The following is a 14,699-nucleotide window of genomic DNA, read 5'->3' as shown; positions in this document are numbered from 1 at the left end:
AGGTGAGAGAATCTTTTGCTGGGTGAGTTCCATCCTGGAATTGCATATTTACAGGGATGCCATATAACAAAATACTCTTCATGAATATTATCTGATATGATTTTTATGGTATTGTTTTCTTTTGTTTTAGACATATGTGTATACAAAAGATGAAGCATTAAAACTTAATAAACCAAAATAATATCAATATGGAAATTTTGTAGATAAACGTAAGCAGTAAATGGTTTAATAATTTGAGTTTTCAAAATGATCTCTTGTTGATGCGATACAATCCGCGGCAACACTGCTCACATTCCGTTCGTTTTGGCTTTCCACGCGACCGAAATATTTCAGTTCAAGTGCAGCCGTTCTTCCGTTCGGACGCGTAAAACCGGTAGTAGTTCGCTCTTCTCTGTCATTCGGATTCAAAGTTCGATCGTTGTGTGGATGCACTTTTCTTATTCTTCCGCTGCTGTGTTATTGAGTGGTTTTCTTCTCGGATCATATCTCGGGTGCGTCGATGCTGGGAAGCTGGGCCTGGACAAGACCAGAAGCTCCTCGTTTGGATTGTGAGAACATCAATAGCAATAATAACAATATTCGATTCGTTCGATTGTTGGGGAAGTGCTAGAGGACGGTGAATTCCAGCGGGTGGCTGGCAAGATTTTCTTCTTCCCGTGTTCGTCACGGTTGTGTTCAATTACCTGGTCCTCATGCTTCGTTGCCAGTGAAGGAAGAGTGTTTCAAAGTGGGATCGTTCCTTTTTATTTACTTATCTGTGCAGGATTCCGATGCCACGGAATGGTTTCCTTGAGCCAGTGGTGAGTGAGATTTGTTGAAAGAGAAGAAAAAAATAGCAGAAGTGACGACAGAGGGAAAGGTGTTGAGGCTGCTAACTGCCGAAAACAGTGCCGGAAAGTGATTTCAATGCCGGTGTGGAATGTGGTTTGAAGTTGAGTTAACTTCATTTACTTTACACGTTTGTATAAGGCGTAAGATTCCTTACTGATCGACTATTACAAAGGTATGTACAGACTAAACTTATTGCTACATTAGTGAAAACTGATAATTATAACACATTTGTCCACTTCCGCAGAAGATTATACGAAACTTCCACGCGGAATTCTTTGCCATTTTCACGCAAAACTGTTCAGAATTTTCACTTAAATTTCTACGGAATTTCCTCTAAAAGTTCTTTGGGATTTCACCGAAAAATTCTTCGGTTTATATTATTAAGAATCTTCAGCAAAAGTTCTTCTCTTCATAATTCCCACGTGAAATTATTTGGAGTTTTTTTTACAGATAATTCTTTAGAATTTCAAAGCGAATTTCTTGATGTTTTTCTTTGGAACACCTATCTAGAGTATATTTTAAATAATTTACACGGAAAGTTGTTTGTAGTTTAAACGAAAAAATGGAATTTAGTCTCTGGAAATTCGTCAGACTTTCAATGCAAAATTTTTACTGTTTCCAGTTCTTTTAAATTTTTAACAGAAATTTTATCGAGAAGCAAAAGAAAAATTTATTAAAAGTTTCGGGAGAATTCTTCATAATTTCCATAAAAAATCTTAGAATGCGATACTAAAATAAGACAATAGGTGAAAACGACAGTAGCTTCAACTGAGGTTTATTGTGAATTAATTATTTGTTACAAATTCAAAGTTCTAGTACTTAGGGACAGGGGCGTAGAAAGGGCCCAGTATGCAGAAAATATTTTCAAAATGTTAACTTTATTACACTTATCTATTTTTTTTTATTCATTTCTTTATTTGGTAGGCACTCTGTGTTTCTTAACCGCTACTGTGCCGTGATCTACTGTGGTATTCTGCTGTACAGAATCCACACAGAATCTATTTTTAGACATTCGTTGTTGTTATCATTGCCGGGTCCATCTCATCGTGAGTCCATTGTGTCCTTTTGTCCGTATCGTGTATCCAATTGTTTGTTGCATAGTTCGGTTGCCATTTATCCGGGTACGTTGGAGGAATGCCTCCGAGAAGAACAATTTGGCAGTCGTCATCGGGCAGCCGTGTCGGTAAGACGCGCACCCTAAAACGCCACCGTATGGCTGCACCTCAGGCGACTGACAAGGGCTTGGTGGAGGCAGGGGCGTCTCGTGGACTTTTGCTACACCTGTTCTACCATGCTGATAAAACAAAATCATCAAGCTGAGTGGTTTCGCATGAAAGTTGGGCATTTAATCTAATATTACAACCTTTTCTTGTACAACTTAACCAAATATTAGAAAAACAATTTAAATAGAAAAGATTTACAAAACAATAAATGACTTATTTTTCTCTTTTGTTACAAACATGTTTTAATTTTAGATGCACTTAAAATTTTAGACTCGGAAATCGTCTAAAATCTAACTTGGTAACAGTTGGGCAATAACTGGATATTGCTCAGAATAGAGATCTTTCATATCGGCTCATTCCACCATTCAGGGTACACGGGTTCCATCGCCGCTAATATTTAAACGTTTATAGTCTCACATATTTTGTTGCTATGATAGAAATGTTATTAACCACTATTAGTATAATAATTATAATATATAATTATACAATTATTGTTTGATGCGACCCCAAATTGTGACGACCAATGAGTCACATTTAGAAGCTGAAATGTGTTCCAGATATTTAATTTCAAATTTCAAATTTAGTGAAAACTATACCATTTTCTCTATGTTGATTTATTTTGAGTATTCTTAAAAAAGCATTATTTAATGTCTCTTTTGAAAACGCAAACATTAATTTAATATTGTTCTTGATGCATTGCATATTCATCACGAGAAAAAACTCAAAGGTGCAGCTCAATCGGGTTGTACGCAAAGGTGACGTAGGACTACGTAGCTATTCGAAAATGATGGTATTTGCCATAATAATTTGTGTTGTTTTATTAACATTGAGCAAACTGCTCGGGGGCCAACTGAATCAAGAAGTCGATTAGTTGTTCCCAGTTGGATGGACTTTGAGTCTCTAACCGTGGAATTAACATGACTCATCGGCCGCTAAAGCCACTCGACTGGCTTTCTGTCGAGGACATCACAAACCTTACTTTGCCACGTACGCTTACATCGCGGGCGAAAACCAAACGTTGCAAATAAATATATTTCCGTTTGGTTTCACGCCACTGCTTATTTCTCCTTTATTTCGTCAATTTTTGAGGATGATGTCCTCCAAAAAGGCCTTTATACAAAAGGTTGATCCGACAATCCGATATGAACTTTCTTCAAAGTGCAAAACTCAATCGTAACTAGCAAATTTGATAGCGCATCGGAGGGAGATGATGCAGTAAATTTGAATGGATGGAATCACTAACAGCAACCAAGCTACCACGCCAAACCCGATCCCACCGAAACAATTCATTTTCACAATAACCTCTTTCTCATCATAAAATGTTGGTCCTGAGAAGAACCATTTTTCATTTCCCAATGCGATTTTCTAATAACTAACAGCATCTAAACGCTTGCCGGCGCTTTGCGTTGAAACTGTCCGACCGCCACCTGATGATTTTTCGCTCAGCCTCCAAAATTTGAAATAAATTTTCCGCATTGCCACTGCCACCCCACGCCTTCGTGCTGCTGTGTCCGCTCCGCTGCATTAAATGTCAAATCGCTCTTTGTGGAATCCCGATCAAAATGGCTCGCGCGCATCGAACAGCAGCTTTCTTGTATTTAATAAATTAAACCCGTAAGCCCCGCCTTTTGTGATCTGAAATGGGTGTTAATGTAATGTGCACTCATAACGATTAATGAAGGGGCAGGGCTAACGGAATTACTTCATTAGATATAAGAAAGCTGCTTTTCAGCGCGCGAGCCATTTCGATCGGGATTCCTGAGACAACGGATCGTTCGGACTTCGGAGAATGACAAATTCAAAGCATTCTGTTAAATTTTCTCGCAAGATTCTGAATTTGGTTATGAGATCAATCGTGAATAGCGAATTTGATAGCGCGTCGGAGGGGGATGATGTAGTGAATATTAATGGATGGGATCACTAACAGCGACCAAGCTACCACGCCAAACCCGATGCCACCGAAACAGTCCATTTTCGCAATTAACTCATTCTTTTCGTAAAATGTTGACCCTGAGAAGAACCAATTTTCTTTTCCCAATTCCCATTCCAATAACTAACTGCATCCAATCCAATCGTGTAAATTTGCAGCATTGCCACACTGCCACCCACTTCGTGCTGCTGTGTCCGCTTCGCTGCATCGAATGTCGCACCGCCTTCCCGATCGAAATGGCTCGCGCGCGCGCCGAACAGCAGCTTTCTTGTATTTAATAAATCAAAACCGTAAGCCCCACCCCTTTGTGAGCTGATATGGTGTAAATATAATGTGCACTCATAACGATTAATGAAAGGGCGGGGCTAATGGAATTACTTCATTAGATATAAGAAAGCTGCTTTTCGGCGCGCGCGAGCCATTTCGATCGGGTTTCCACAGACAACGGACCGTTCGGAGAATGACAAATTCTAAGAATCCAATGAAACTTTCTCGAAAGATTCTGAATTTGGTTATGAGATGTTCACCTGTCATAAGACGAGTTTGTACAATCCCATTGAATTCCACCACTTAATTGTATCTTGACAGATACGTATTTCGACCTCAACAGTAAGGCCGTCTTCAGTGTCTCGTACTTGACTCGACTTGATGAGACACTGAAGACGGCCTTACTGTTGAGGTCGAAATACGTATTTGTCAAGATACAATTAAGTGGTGGAATTCAATGGGATTGTACAAACTCGTCTTATGATAAGTGAAGACATTCCACTGAAAAGCTCAAAATAATTTTCTTAACAATATGAGATGTTGTTTATCTGAGATGCGTATTGTTGCGAGGAATGACAACAGAAATTTGACTCAAGACGAAGTTTCTTCTTCTTCTTCTTCTTCTTATTGGCATTACATCCCCACACTGGGACAGAGCCGCCTCGCAGCTTAGTGTTCATTAAGCACTTCCACAGTTATTAACTGCGAGGTTTCTAAGCCAAGTTACCATTTTTGCATTCGTATATCATGAGGCTAGCACGACGATACTTTTTATGCCCAGGGAAGTCGAGACAATTTCCAATCCGAAAATTGCCAGACCGGCACCGGGAATCGGACCCAGCCACCCTCAGCATGGTTTTGCTTTGTAGCCGCGGGTCTTACCACACGACTAAGGAGGGGCCCACGAAGTTTCTTCATATAACATTATCTCTTGACATCTGTCTGTCCAAGCGACGTTCACTAATAGGTAGTTGCTGTAGGTAGATAGTTTTCACAAAGGTGGCGTCTCTATGGATTTTATACAAAAGAAAGTTGATCCGAAATAAACTTTCTTCAAACTTCAAAACTCAATCGTAAATAGCGAATTTGATAGCGCGTCGGAGGGAGATGATGTAGAAAATTTTAATGGATGGAATCACTAACAGCAACCAAGCTACCACGCCAAACCCGATGCCACCGAAAAAGTCCATTTTCGCAATTAACTCTTTCTTTTTATAAAATGTTGGTCCTGAGAAGAACCAATTTTCTTTTCCCAATGTTCCTTTCCAACTAACTGACACCACAATTTGTAATAAATTTTCAGCATCGGCACTGGCGGTGCGGGATCGCCACAGTGCTATTTTTATGGTCAACCTTTTCTTCATATGAAATTCTGGTTCGTTGAGGTTGAATGATCTGCAGCAACACATCGAGCACCACCACCAATGCGATAGATTTTCTTTGAAAATGTTATTAGCGCCTCCGTGATGCTGTGTCCGCTCCGCTACGATCGCTTTGATGCGTCTGCTATGCGTAAAATCTTGTTCAAACTGAGGATTAGATCCAAACCCGCAAGTGATTGATTTTTGATGTCTGTGCTAGTGATGCATGTACGTGATTGGTTAGTTTACCTATTTCCAAACTTTTTATGAATTTTCGATAATAAATAGTTAAAAATCAGTATTTTCAAATAAATACAAAGAAGCGTTGACTCATCCTTGATCGAATGGTCCAAAAAAATTGAAAATCCATCGAGAAACGGCTTGGATATTAAAGTTTAAAGTCTATCATATTTTCGTGACGGTCCCCGATTTTCGCAATCGTAAAGTGTACCCCAATATAGAAAACACAGACGTAGTCATACGTCAAAAGAAAACCAAACTGTTTCCAATCATCGGCGCGAAAGCGTGCGCGGTGCGCCTTTCGGCAAAGCACAGCCCGACACTACGATCGAGTCTATAAGAAGGTGCGTCGCGTCGTTGATTGTTCTCGCAGCGCGTCGAACGGGTTTGACTCCTGCGCGCATAGCAGAACTTGCATCTAAACGTGCTTGCTTCGCATGCGAAAGAGGATGATGTGAGAAAACGGAGAAAGCTGGCAACGCACACGCTGGTTCTCTGCGCGCGGAGAACGAGTGAGCATACCAAGAAGGAGGAAATTATTTCAAATCATTTGTCACACGGAGAAATGGGAATACTCAGAAGTGGGTGAATTTTCACCCACCTTCAAGATAAGTGGACTAACCCACAAGGTGAGTACAGTGGCTCTACCCATAAGTGGGAAGAAGGCTTGTACGTCAAATCTGATGTGTACTTTTCACCCACTTTCTTGAAGCAAAATTTCGCTGTTGATGGATGAAAATTACCCATCGTCAAAGAATTTAACGGTGTTGAGCGTTTCTTAAAATTGATTAATAATTAATTATTGTAAAAATGAATACGTACAATAAACAACGCCCTTCTATTTTATTTATTATAATTCTGAAACTTACAAACCAAGCATATTACATATCCAGCTTTTTACGCTAGCCATAAATTATCAAGGGGTGAATCGAATTTGACATATGCTGTGTACTTACATTTTAATAAAATCTTGGTAGCCATGAAGAAGAGTTCTGATTTTTCCGTTACCAACAAGATTTATTAAGTTGTTTATTTGTAATCAACACAAGAAAATTCAATTCAAATTTCCAAAAACAACTAATCACACGCATTTTGATTTTCTTTCATATTATATGCTAATTATTCTTCTATTTTAGGCATTTAATTGATTCAATTTGATGAATAAAGGAAAATGTTGACAAAATGCCTTGACAAAGGAAGATTAGTGTAGTGTTCACCCGGTGTCAATAAGGGTTACGATCTTCCATTGGATGTTGACTAAAAAATTAGGCCTGCAGTGATCAATACCACGCCTGTAATTACGGATCGTTCTTAATTATATAAATGTTATGCAATACTGTCCATTCTCCCGAGCATCCCGTGTTATTGTTGGTGTTATGCCTCTGCCCGTAAACCTTTCGCTGCTATTTGCCATGTCGTTGGTGTTAAAGTTTGCGGATGTGAGAAAAAATGTTTATCCCATTTCGTTCTTCCTCACATAAGAACTCTCTTCTATAACTAGTACATATTGCATAAGACCATAAGATGCCTACCTAACGTTTTGAATGAACAATGATCTCATTCACGAGTCGAATCATTTCTTATTTTGTAACTCTTCAAATGACGCTTAAAAACCATAGTTTTTTAGGTTTTCCGAAGGATCACACAATGTCCGAACTAAGCATTTTGCTCTATTGATACAGCAATAGGTAGAACGCTTGTGTCCTTGTATTAAATAATCATTATTGATCCAAATGCGTCTGCCAAACTTATATTTTGAACACCTAAAACAAAGAAAAATGTAGGAATGTTTTAACACAGATGGAATATAAATAAAACCAAGTTTTAGATGCATGCTCGAATTTCAAGTGACGTTATTTTTTGACAGTTTAATGCTACGACAAAAAATTTCAACGAATCACCGATTGCTAAGATCTATCTATAAAAATTATAGTGGACACAGCATATGTCAACAGGGGTGATTCAAAGAATTATGGCACCGACTCGTAAAAAGCTGGATTTGTTAAAAAAAAAACAGTATTCACAAGTTTAAGTCAATTAGATCGCATTAACATAATTCCACAGAATCCTCTTGAACGCTCGTTTTCCGGTTAAATGTCCATTTCTTGGTCGTCCTTATAGATGAGGATGATATTGAATCTATATTTTCTCTCAGAAAATATTCTAGAAAGAGTACAGAAAAACTTTATATCAGAACACCCGCAGTTACTTTGAAACTTCAAACTCTGCACAAATAAAGAAACTTTCCATAAGCTAAATAAAAATGTCAAATCACACAGCACTTACCTGTAATATTCAGGATGTCATTATTTTTATTTTTTTGGTATTTTAATAAAATAAATGCGGACCAGAACAGAAACCTCGAAGAACCAGAACATCAGAAAAACAACAAGTTATTTTTCATCCATAAGAGGATGGAATACACTCACATCGAAAACTAATATGAGCTAACCCAAGGTGGGTACTTTCCACGCATCTAACAAAACTTGAAATCACTCATCTTTCTGACAGCTCCATATAGCTATTCAAGATGGGTGATTTTAAAACATAAAATGTGTAATCTCAAATCTCCGTGCATGGCACAAAACTTTAAATTTGACTTCTGGCAGCGCTGCTGTTGGTTCTTCATTATAGATCGTACGACTGGCAAAAGCTTTCTATGTGATGGGGTGTGGTTTTCAGAGAAACACACATTTAGCTGCAATTTGACTGTACGCCACGCATGTGGCGTTAACTTGATCTGCCTACGAAATATTTTGTTTCTTTAGATGCTTAGATGTTAAAATCATTGGAAATATTACGTGAAGCTTTGTTTAAAAATTTACTGAGTAATTTATTTATATTTTTTCATTAATTGCCAAGATATTAATTTCTTACTTCTGACCTACAAATGGTTACCTGTTCCATGAACAGGTAGAACGTATGGACGAGTCGCCCCTGGGTGGAGGGGCTGGGAATCGAACCCATGACCGTCCGTTTATAAGGCGAACGTGTAGCCAACTACGCTACGGGACCCCCATCACTCACTTATCTATTATCATACTATTATTTATTGCACAATCGGTTAATCCTAGTTTTACAAACAAAGCAGTAAAAGCATCATCCTAGTCCAAACTCTAAGTCTTGAATAGGTTGAACTAAAGGACCTTTGTAATGAAATCGACTAGTTGATGTTGAAGATCGTCAAGTATTTCTTGCAGCCACAAGGACTCTGCGGTGGCTGCTGGCACACGTAGTCCGCCTACACAGACATTTTTTATGCACTTTTGCGCGGAAAAAAAACTAAACAGCGTAAATTTCAATGATTTGCCGCCAAGATGAAGCCATTATTATTGCATGTTGATACAGTGTTGACCCAAATTTGTCTACCCCAGATTTGATCACGTTTTCAACCTGATTTAGTCACGTTTTTGAACCGATATTCTATTTGTTTATTTTAACTAACAGATTTTGAAAAACCGCTTTGAGTGAATTCTTTTCGAGTTCTTTCTCATAGAGACACGAAACCTTTTTAACGTAGGTTCCTTCGGAAGCATTATCTCAAATTCAAGAAAAAAGTAAAAACAAAAAGTATCAAACACAAACATTAAGAAAAGGAATAATATATGTTCCATTATCGTTATATTTTTATAAGCTTAAATGTCACGAATAAATGGATACTGAAACAGAATATCCTGAGTATCAATGAATGCTTTTCTCGGTAAAATATATCGGGGACAAACAAAAAGGATGTGATCAAAATCTTCATATCCTATGCCACAATCACAAAATAAGCCTTAAAAATGAAAAAAATGAAATTTCGTCCAACAGGAAAATTTTTAAACCATGGTAAACAATTTAACATCGGACAAATAGAATGACAATATTGTCCTTTATCCCAGGAATTCTATGAAATTTGCCAGTTAATAATTTACTGTCTCTTTAATTTTGAAAAATGTTCACACGGAAAGATATCTCGGTTATAAATAATTCCACGAGTAACACCTAAATTTGCCAATGCATCAGCTTGATCTTTACCATATATATTACAATGATCTGGAATCCAAACAAATTTTACAGTAAAATCTTTAGTATATAGATTAAGGAATAATCCTTTGAGCTTCAATATTGGACGAATAATTTTGAAACTAAAATTTATTGAATTCAATGCATGTAAACAACTTAAACTATCTGAGAATATGAAAAATATGTTAGGTTCTTGATTTTTAATCAAACAACATGCAAAATATAGAGCATTTAGTTCTGCTAAAAACACAGAACAAGGTGACTTTAACTTATAAAAATGAACTAGCTGATTATGAAAAACACCAAATCCTGCAAAAATTCTACATAATGAACCATCGGTAAAGTAAAATTAGTCAAAATTGACCCCTTTGAACTTTTGTTCGAATAATGAATTAGCTAATTTCAAATGAAGATGGCTAGGGATATATTTAAATTTTTAAGTAAAGATAATTCTACAAATGGGCGATATGAATGAACATTATTAATGTCCAATTCATAAAAGTGGTATAATGTCCTCAGCTGAACAGTAAATAACTGAACTCAAAATTCTACTAGTGGGATTAATTTCATATAATGACTTCAATATATGAAAGTAAAAGAAGATTGTTAAAAGTTTGAACAGTATTCCCAAAAGTAAAACAACCATATTCGATAACTGAACGAATAGTAGTTTTATAAAGTGTTATTAAATCAGAGGGATTAGCGCCCCACCATGTATTAGTAATTGTACGAAGGAAGTTAGTTCGCTTCAAACAAGTTGTTTGAATATATTCAAGGACACTCCTCACGGAATCCTAATTTAAATGTATTCGCTTTTTCAAGGGCACACCACTCGATTCGAAAGCAACGCACAACTGTCATGTTTTGCCTTTCTCGTACACCCAATTGTAACACGATTTTGTGATAGAAGGTCCGGAGACCCATAGTGTTGTATACCAATCGACTCAGCTCGACCAATTGAGATGATGTCTGTCTGTGTGTATGTGTGTGCGTGTGTGTTGTATGTGTGCAAAATAAAACCCACTTATCTTTTAGGCACTTATCTTGATCCGATTTGTTTGCAATAAGTTCGACGGGGAATCCTGTCCCATTATTTCCTATTGAAAATTGGCCAGATCGGACTATTAGATCAAAAGTTATGGCCAAAATACGATTTATATACAAAAAACACGCTAAGAAATTCTCACTCAATTTTTTTAGTATATCTAATGTACGAGAAAGGCCCAAACAACTTTGTTTCTTTACTTACTAATAAGGCCGTTACAAATATTTAATTAAATGTTTGTCCTACTGGTCTGCAAAAGGTCAAGGGTAGGGGGATAATAAAAATAAATATTGAAATAAAAAAAATCAAAAAACTCCTCAGATTTGTTAAAGAATGTTTTGAAAATCCTCAAAATTATCTGAATTTTTTTGCCTCCTCAAAATATTATTTTTTGGCAAAAAAATTTGAGGGGGGGGGGGAGACAAAATAGATTTTAAATATTTGTATCGGCCTAAATAAAAATAAAAAATACAGTACCAGCCCGCTATGTCAACATTTGGATTCCCCGAGGAGTGACCTTTATGTGAGAATTCCACGTCAATTTTTTTTCAAACAATATACCAAGATATTTATAAGTCAAAACTTGTTCTATTTCATGACCATTCAAATATACAACATTGCATAAAATGGCAAATAATTTCCCTACTATTTCCGCTGATATATAAGGCACTAGGTGTATGTACCCGACCTTGCTCGGAGTCGCCAGACCGAAGTGGCCTGTGCAATACATAAGAGTCTTCTCCATTCGGCTCGGACCATGGCTGCACTTCGCCAACCACGCAATCTCCGGAGGGTCCGCAAATCGTCCTCCACCTATCGATCCACCTTGCCAGCTGTGCACCTCGCCTTCTTGTTCTAGTCGGATCGTTGTCGAGAACCATTTTCACCGGATTACTGTGCGACATTCTGGCTACGTGCCCGGCCCACCGCAGTCGTCCGATTTTCGCGGTGTGAACGATGGATGGTTCTCCCAAAAGCTTATGCAATTCGTGGTTCATTCGCCTCCTCCACGTACCGCCCGCCATCTGCACTCCACCATAGATGGTACGCAACACTTTCCTTTCAAAAACTCCCAGTGCGCGTTGGTCCTCCACGAGCATCGTCCAGGTCTCGTGTCCGTAGAGAACTACCGGTCTTATAAGCGTTTTGTAGATAGTCAGTTTGGTACGGCGGCGAACTCTATTCGATCGGAGCGTCTTGCGGAGTCCAAAGTACGTACGATTTCCAGCCACTATGCGTCTCCGAATTTCTCTGCTGGTATCGTTATCGGCGGTCACCAGTGAGCCCAAGTACACGAATTCTTCAACCACCTCGATTTCGTCACCACCGATAGAAACTCGTGGTGGGTGGCTCACATTGATCTCTCTTGAGCCTCTTCCTATCATGTACTTCGTCTTCTACGTGTTGATGACTAGTCCAATCCGTTTGGCTTTGATTTTCAGTCTGATGTAGGCTTCCTCCATCCTCTCAAATGTACGTGCCATAATATCAATGTCGTCGGCGAAACCAAATAACTGGATGGACTTCGTACCACTCGTGTCAATCCCTGCCCTTCGTATTACTCCCTCCAAAGCGATGTTGAATAGCAGACACGAAAGACCATAATCTTGCCGTAACCCTCTGCGCGTTTCGAAGGGACTCGAGAATGCCCCTGAAACTCGAACTTCGCACATCACCCGATCCATCGTCGCCTTGACCAACAGTATCAGTTTATCCGGACACCTATTTTCGTGCATTAGCTGCCATAGCTGGTCCAGATCGATTGTATCATATGCGGCTTTGAAGTCGATGAATAGATTATGCTTGGTCCCATTATATTCGCGGCATTTCTGCAGTACTTGACGAATGGCGAACACCTGGTCCGTGGTGGAGCATTCGCACACAAAACCCGCCTGGTGCTGCCCCACGAACTCTCGATTGGTGCTAGTCGTCGGCATAAAATTTGGGAGAGTACCTTGTAGGCGGCGTTCAGCAATGTGATTGCGCGATAGTTGCTACAACCCAGCTTATCGCCCTTTTTGTAGATGGGACACACGACACCTTCCATCCACTCCTGTGGCAAAATTTCCTACTCCCAAATCTTGGTAACGACCCAGTGCAGCGCTCTGGGTAGTCAGTGCCTCACCACCGTGTTTAAATAGCTCTCCTGGTAGTTGGTCAACCCCAGGGGCTTTATTGTTCTTCAGCCGGCCAATCTCCTCCTGGATTTCTTGAAGATCCGGAGCAGGTAAAATTATGTCCTGCGCGCGTTCTTCCAGGTCCATCACCATACCGCCATCTTCGTCTGCCACATCGCAGGTCTTCTTCGTAGTGCTGCCGCCACCTTTGAATCAGCTCACGCTCGTTCGTAAGAAGGTTCCCGTTCATGTTCCCACACATGTCAGGCTGTAGCACGTGGTTCAACTTCTCATAGAACTTTCGTGTGTTATTAGCGCGGTACAGTTGCTCCGTCTCTTCACGGTCTCGATCTTTCTACTGCCGCTTTTTCCTGCGAAAAATCGAGTTTTGTCTGTTCCGCGCCCGTTTGTCTCGTGCCTCGTTCGCCCTCGTGCGATGTTGCAGCAACCTCGCCCATGCTACATTTTTCTCCACAACTAACTGCACACATTCGCCGTCATACCAGTCGTTTCTCTAATCCGGGGCACCGTGCCAAGTTCAGCGGTTGCGGTGCTACCAATAGCGGATCGAATATCTCTCCAGCCATCTTCAAGAGACGCTGCGCCTAGCTGCTCTTCCGTTGGGAGTGCCACTTCCAGCTGCTGCGCGTATTCTTGGGCTAGTCTACCGTCTTGTAGCCGCCCAATGTTAAGCCGCGGCGTCCGACTTCGACGCGTGTTGTACACCGTCGAGAGTTTTGAGCGCAGGCATACTGCAACGAGGTAGTGGTCGGATTCAATATTCGCACTGCGGTACGTGCGGACGTTCGTGATGTTGGAGAAGAATTTACCGTCGATTAGATTATGGTCGATTTGGTTTTCCGTTTCTTGGTTAGGTGATCTCCATGTGGCCTTGTGGATATTTTTGCGGGGAAAGAAGGTGCTTCGGACTACCATTCCGCGGGAGGCTGCAAAGTTTATGCATCGTTGGCCGTTGTCATTCGATACGGTGTGCAGACTATCCGGTCCGATGACCGGTTTATACATTTCCTCCCTTCGTACCTGAGCGTTCATGTCACCGATGACGATTTTGACGTCCCGCAGTGCTCCAGCTGTGCGTAGAACGCTTCTTTCTCGTCGTCGGGTCTCCCTTCGTGTGGGCAGTGCACGTTGATGATGCTATAGTTGAAGAAACGGCCTTTTATCCTCAGCTTGCACATCCTTGCGTTGATTGGCTGCCACCCAATCACGCGTTCGCGCATCTTACCCAGCACTATGAAGCCGGTTCCCAGCTCGTTGGTGGTGCCACAGCTTTGGTAGAAGGTAGCCGCTCGATGCCCGCTTTTCCACACTTTCTGTCCTGTCCAGCAAATCTCCTGCAGCGCCACGACGTCGAAGTTGCGGGGATGTCATTCATCGTAGATCATCCTGTCGCAACCTGCGAAACCTAGCGACTTGCAGTTCCATGTTCCAAGCTTCCAATCGTGATCCTTTATTCGTCGCCTAGGTCTTTGTCGATTATATCGAGTCGTATTATCTCTTATATTGTTCATAGTGTTTGGTTTTCCAGGCGGCTTATTGGGCCTGCGCAAACCTCCTGTCTCGTCGGAGGGCCGTCGTGTCAGGACTGTTTAGCGTCCCACCTAACACCAGGACTTGGGCTTGTGCGCTTTGAGCGGCACACGGTCGCTTTGGTGGGGC

At 40.3% G+C, this 14,699-nt stretch overlaps 1 protein-coding gene across 1 annotated transcript in view; it reads left to right on the top strand.

Moving 5' to 3' along the window:
* The first annotated feature begins 353 nt into the window (after positions 1 to 353).
* LOC134206598 (protein gone early) overlaps positions 354 to 14,699 on the top strand; it is a 280,343-nt gene continuing 265,997 nt past the window's right edge. Inside the window, exons 1-2 of the mRNA XM_062682330.1 lie at positions 354 to 491; positions 764 to 1,003. The gene's annotated coding sequence lies outside the window, so the exon portion shown is untranslated. The remainder of the gene's footprint in view (positions 492 to 763; positions 1,004 to 14,699) is intronic.

The sequence above is a fragment of the Armigeres subalbatus genome, chromosome 1 (genome assembly GCF_024139115.2).
Source record: "Armigeres subalbatus isolate Guangzhou_Male chromosome 1, GZ_Asu_2, whole genome shotgun sequence".
Lineage (NCBI taxonomy): Eukaryota > Metazoa > Arthropoda > Insecta > Diptera > Culicidae > Armigeres > Armigeres subalbatus.
The sequence above is the reverse complement of the archived record's forward strand: the minus strand, read 5'-3'. Positions and strand labels throughout refer to the sequence as shown.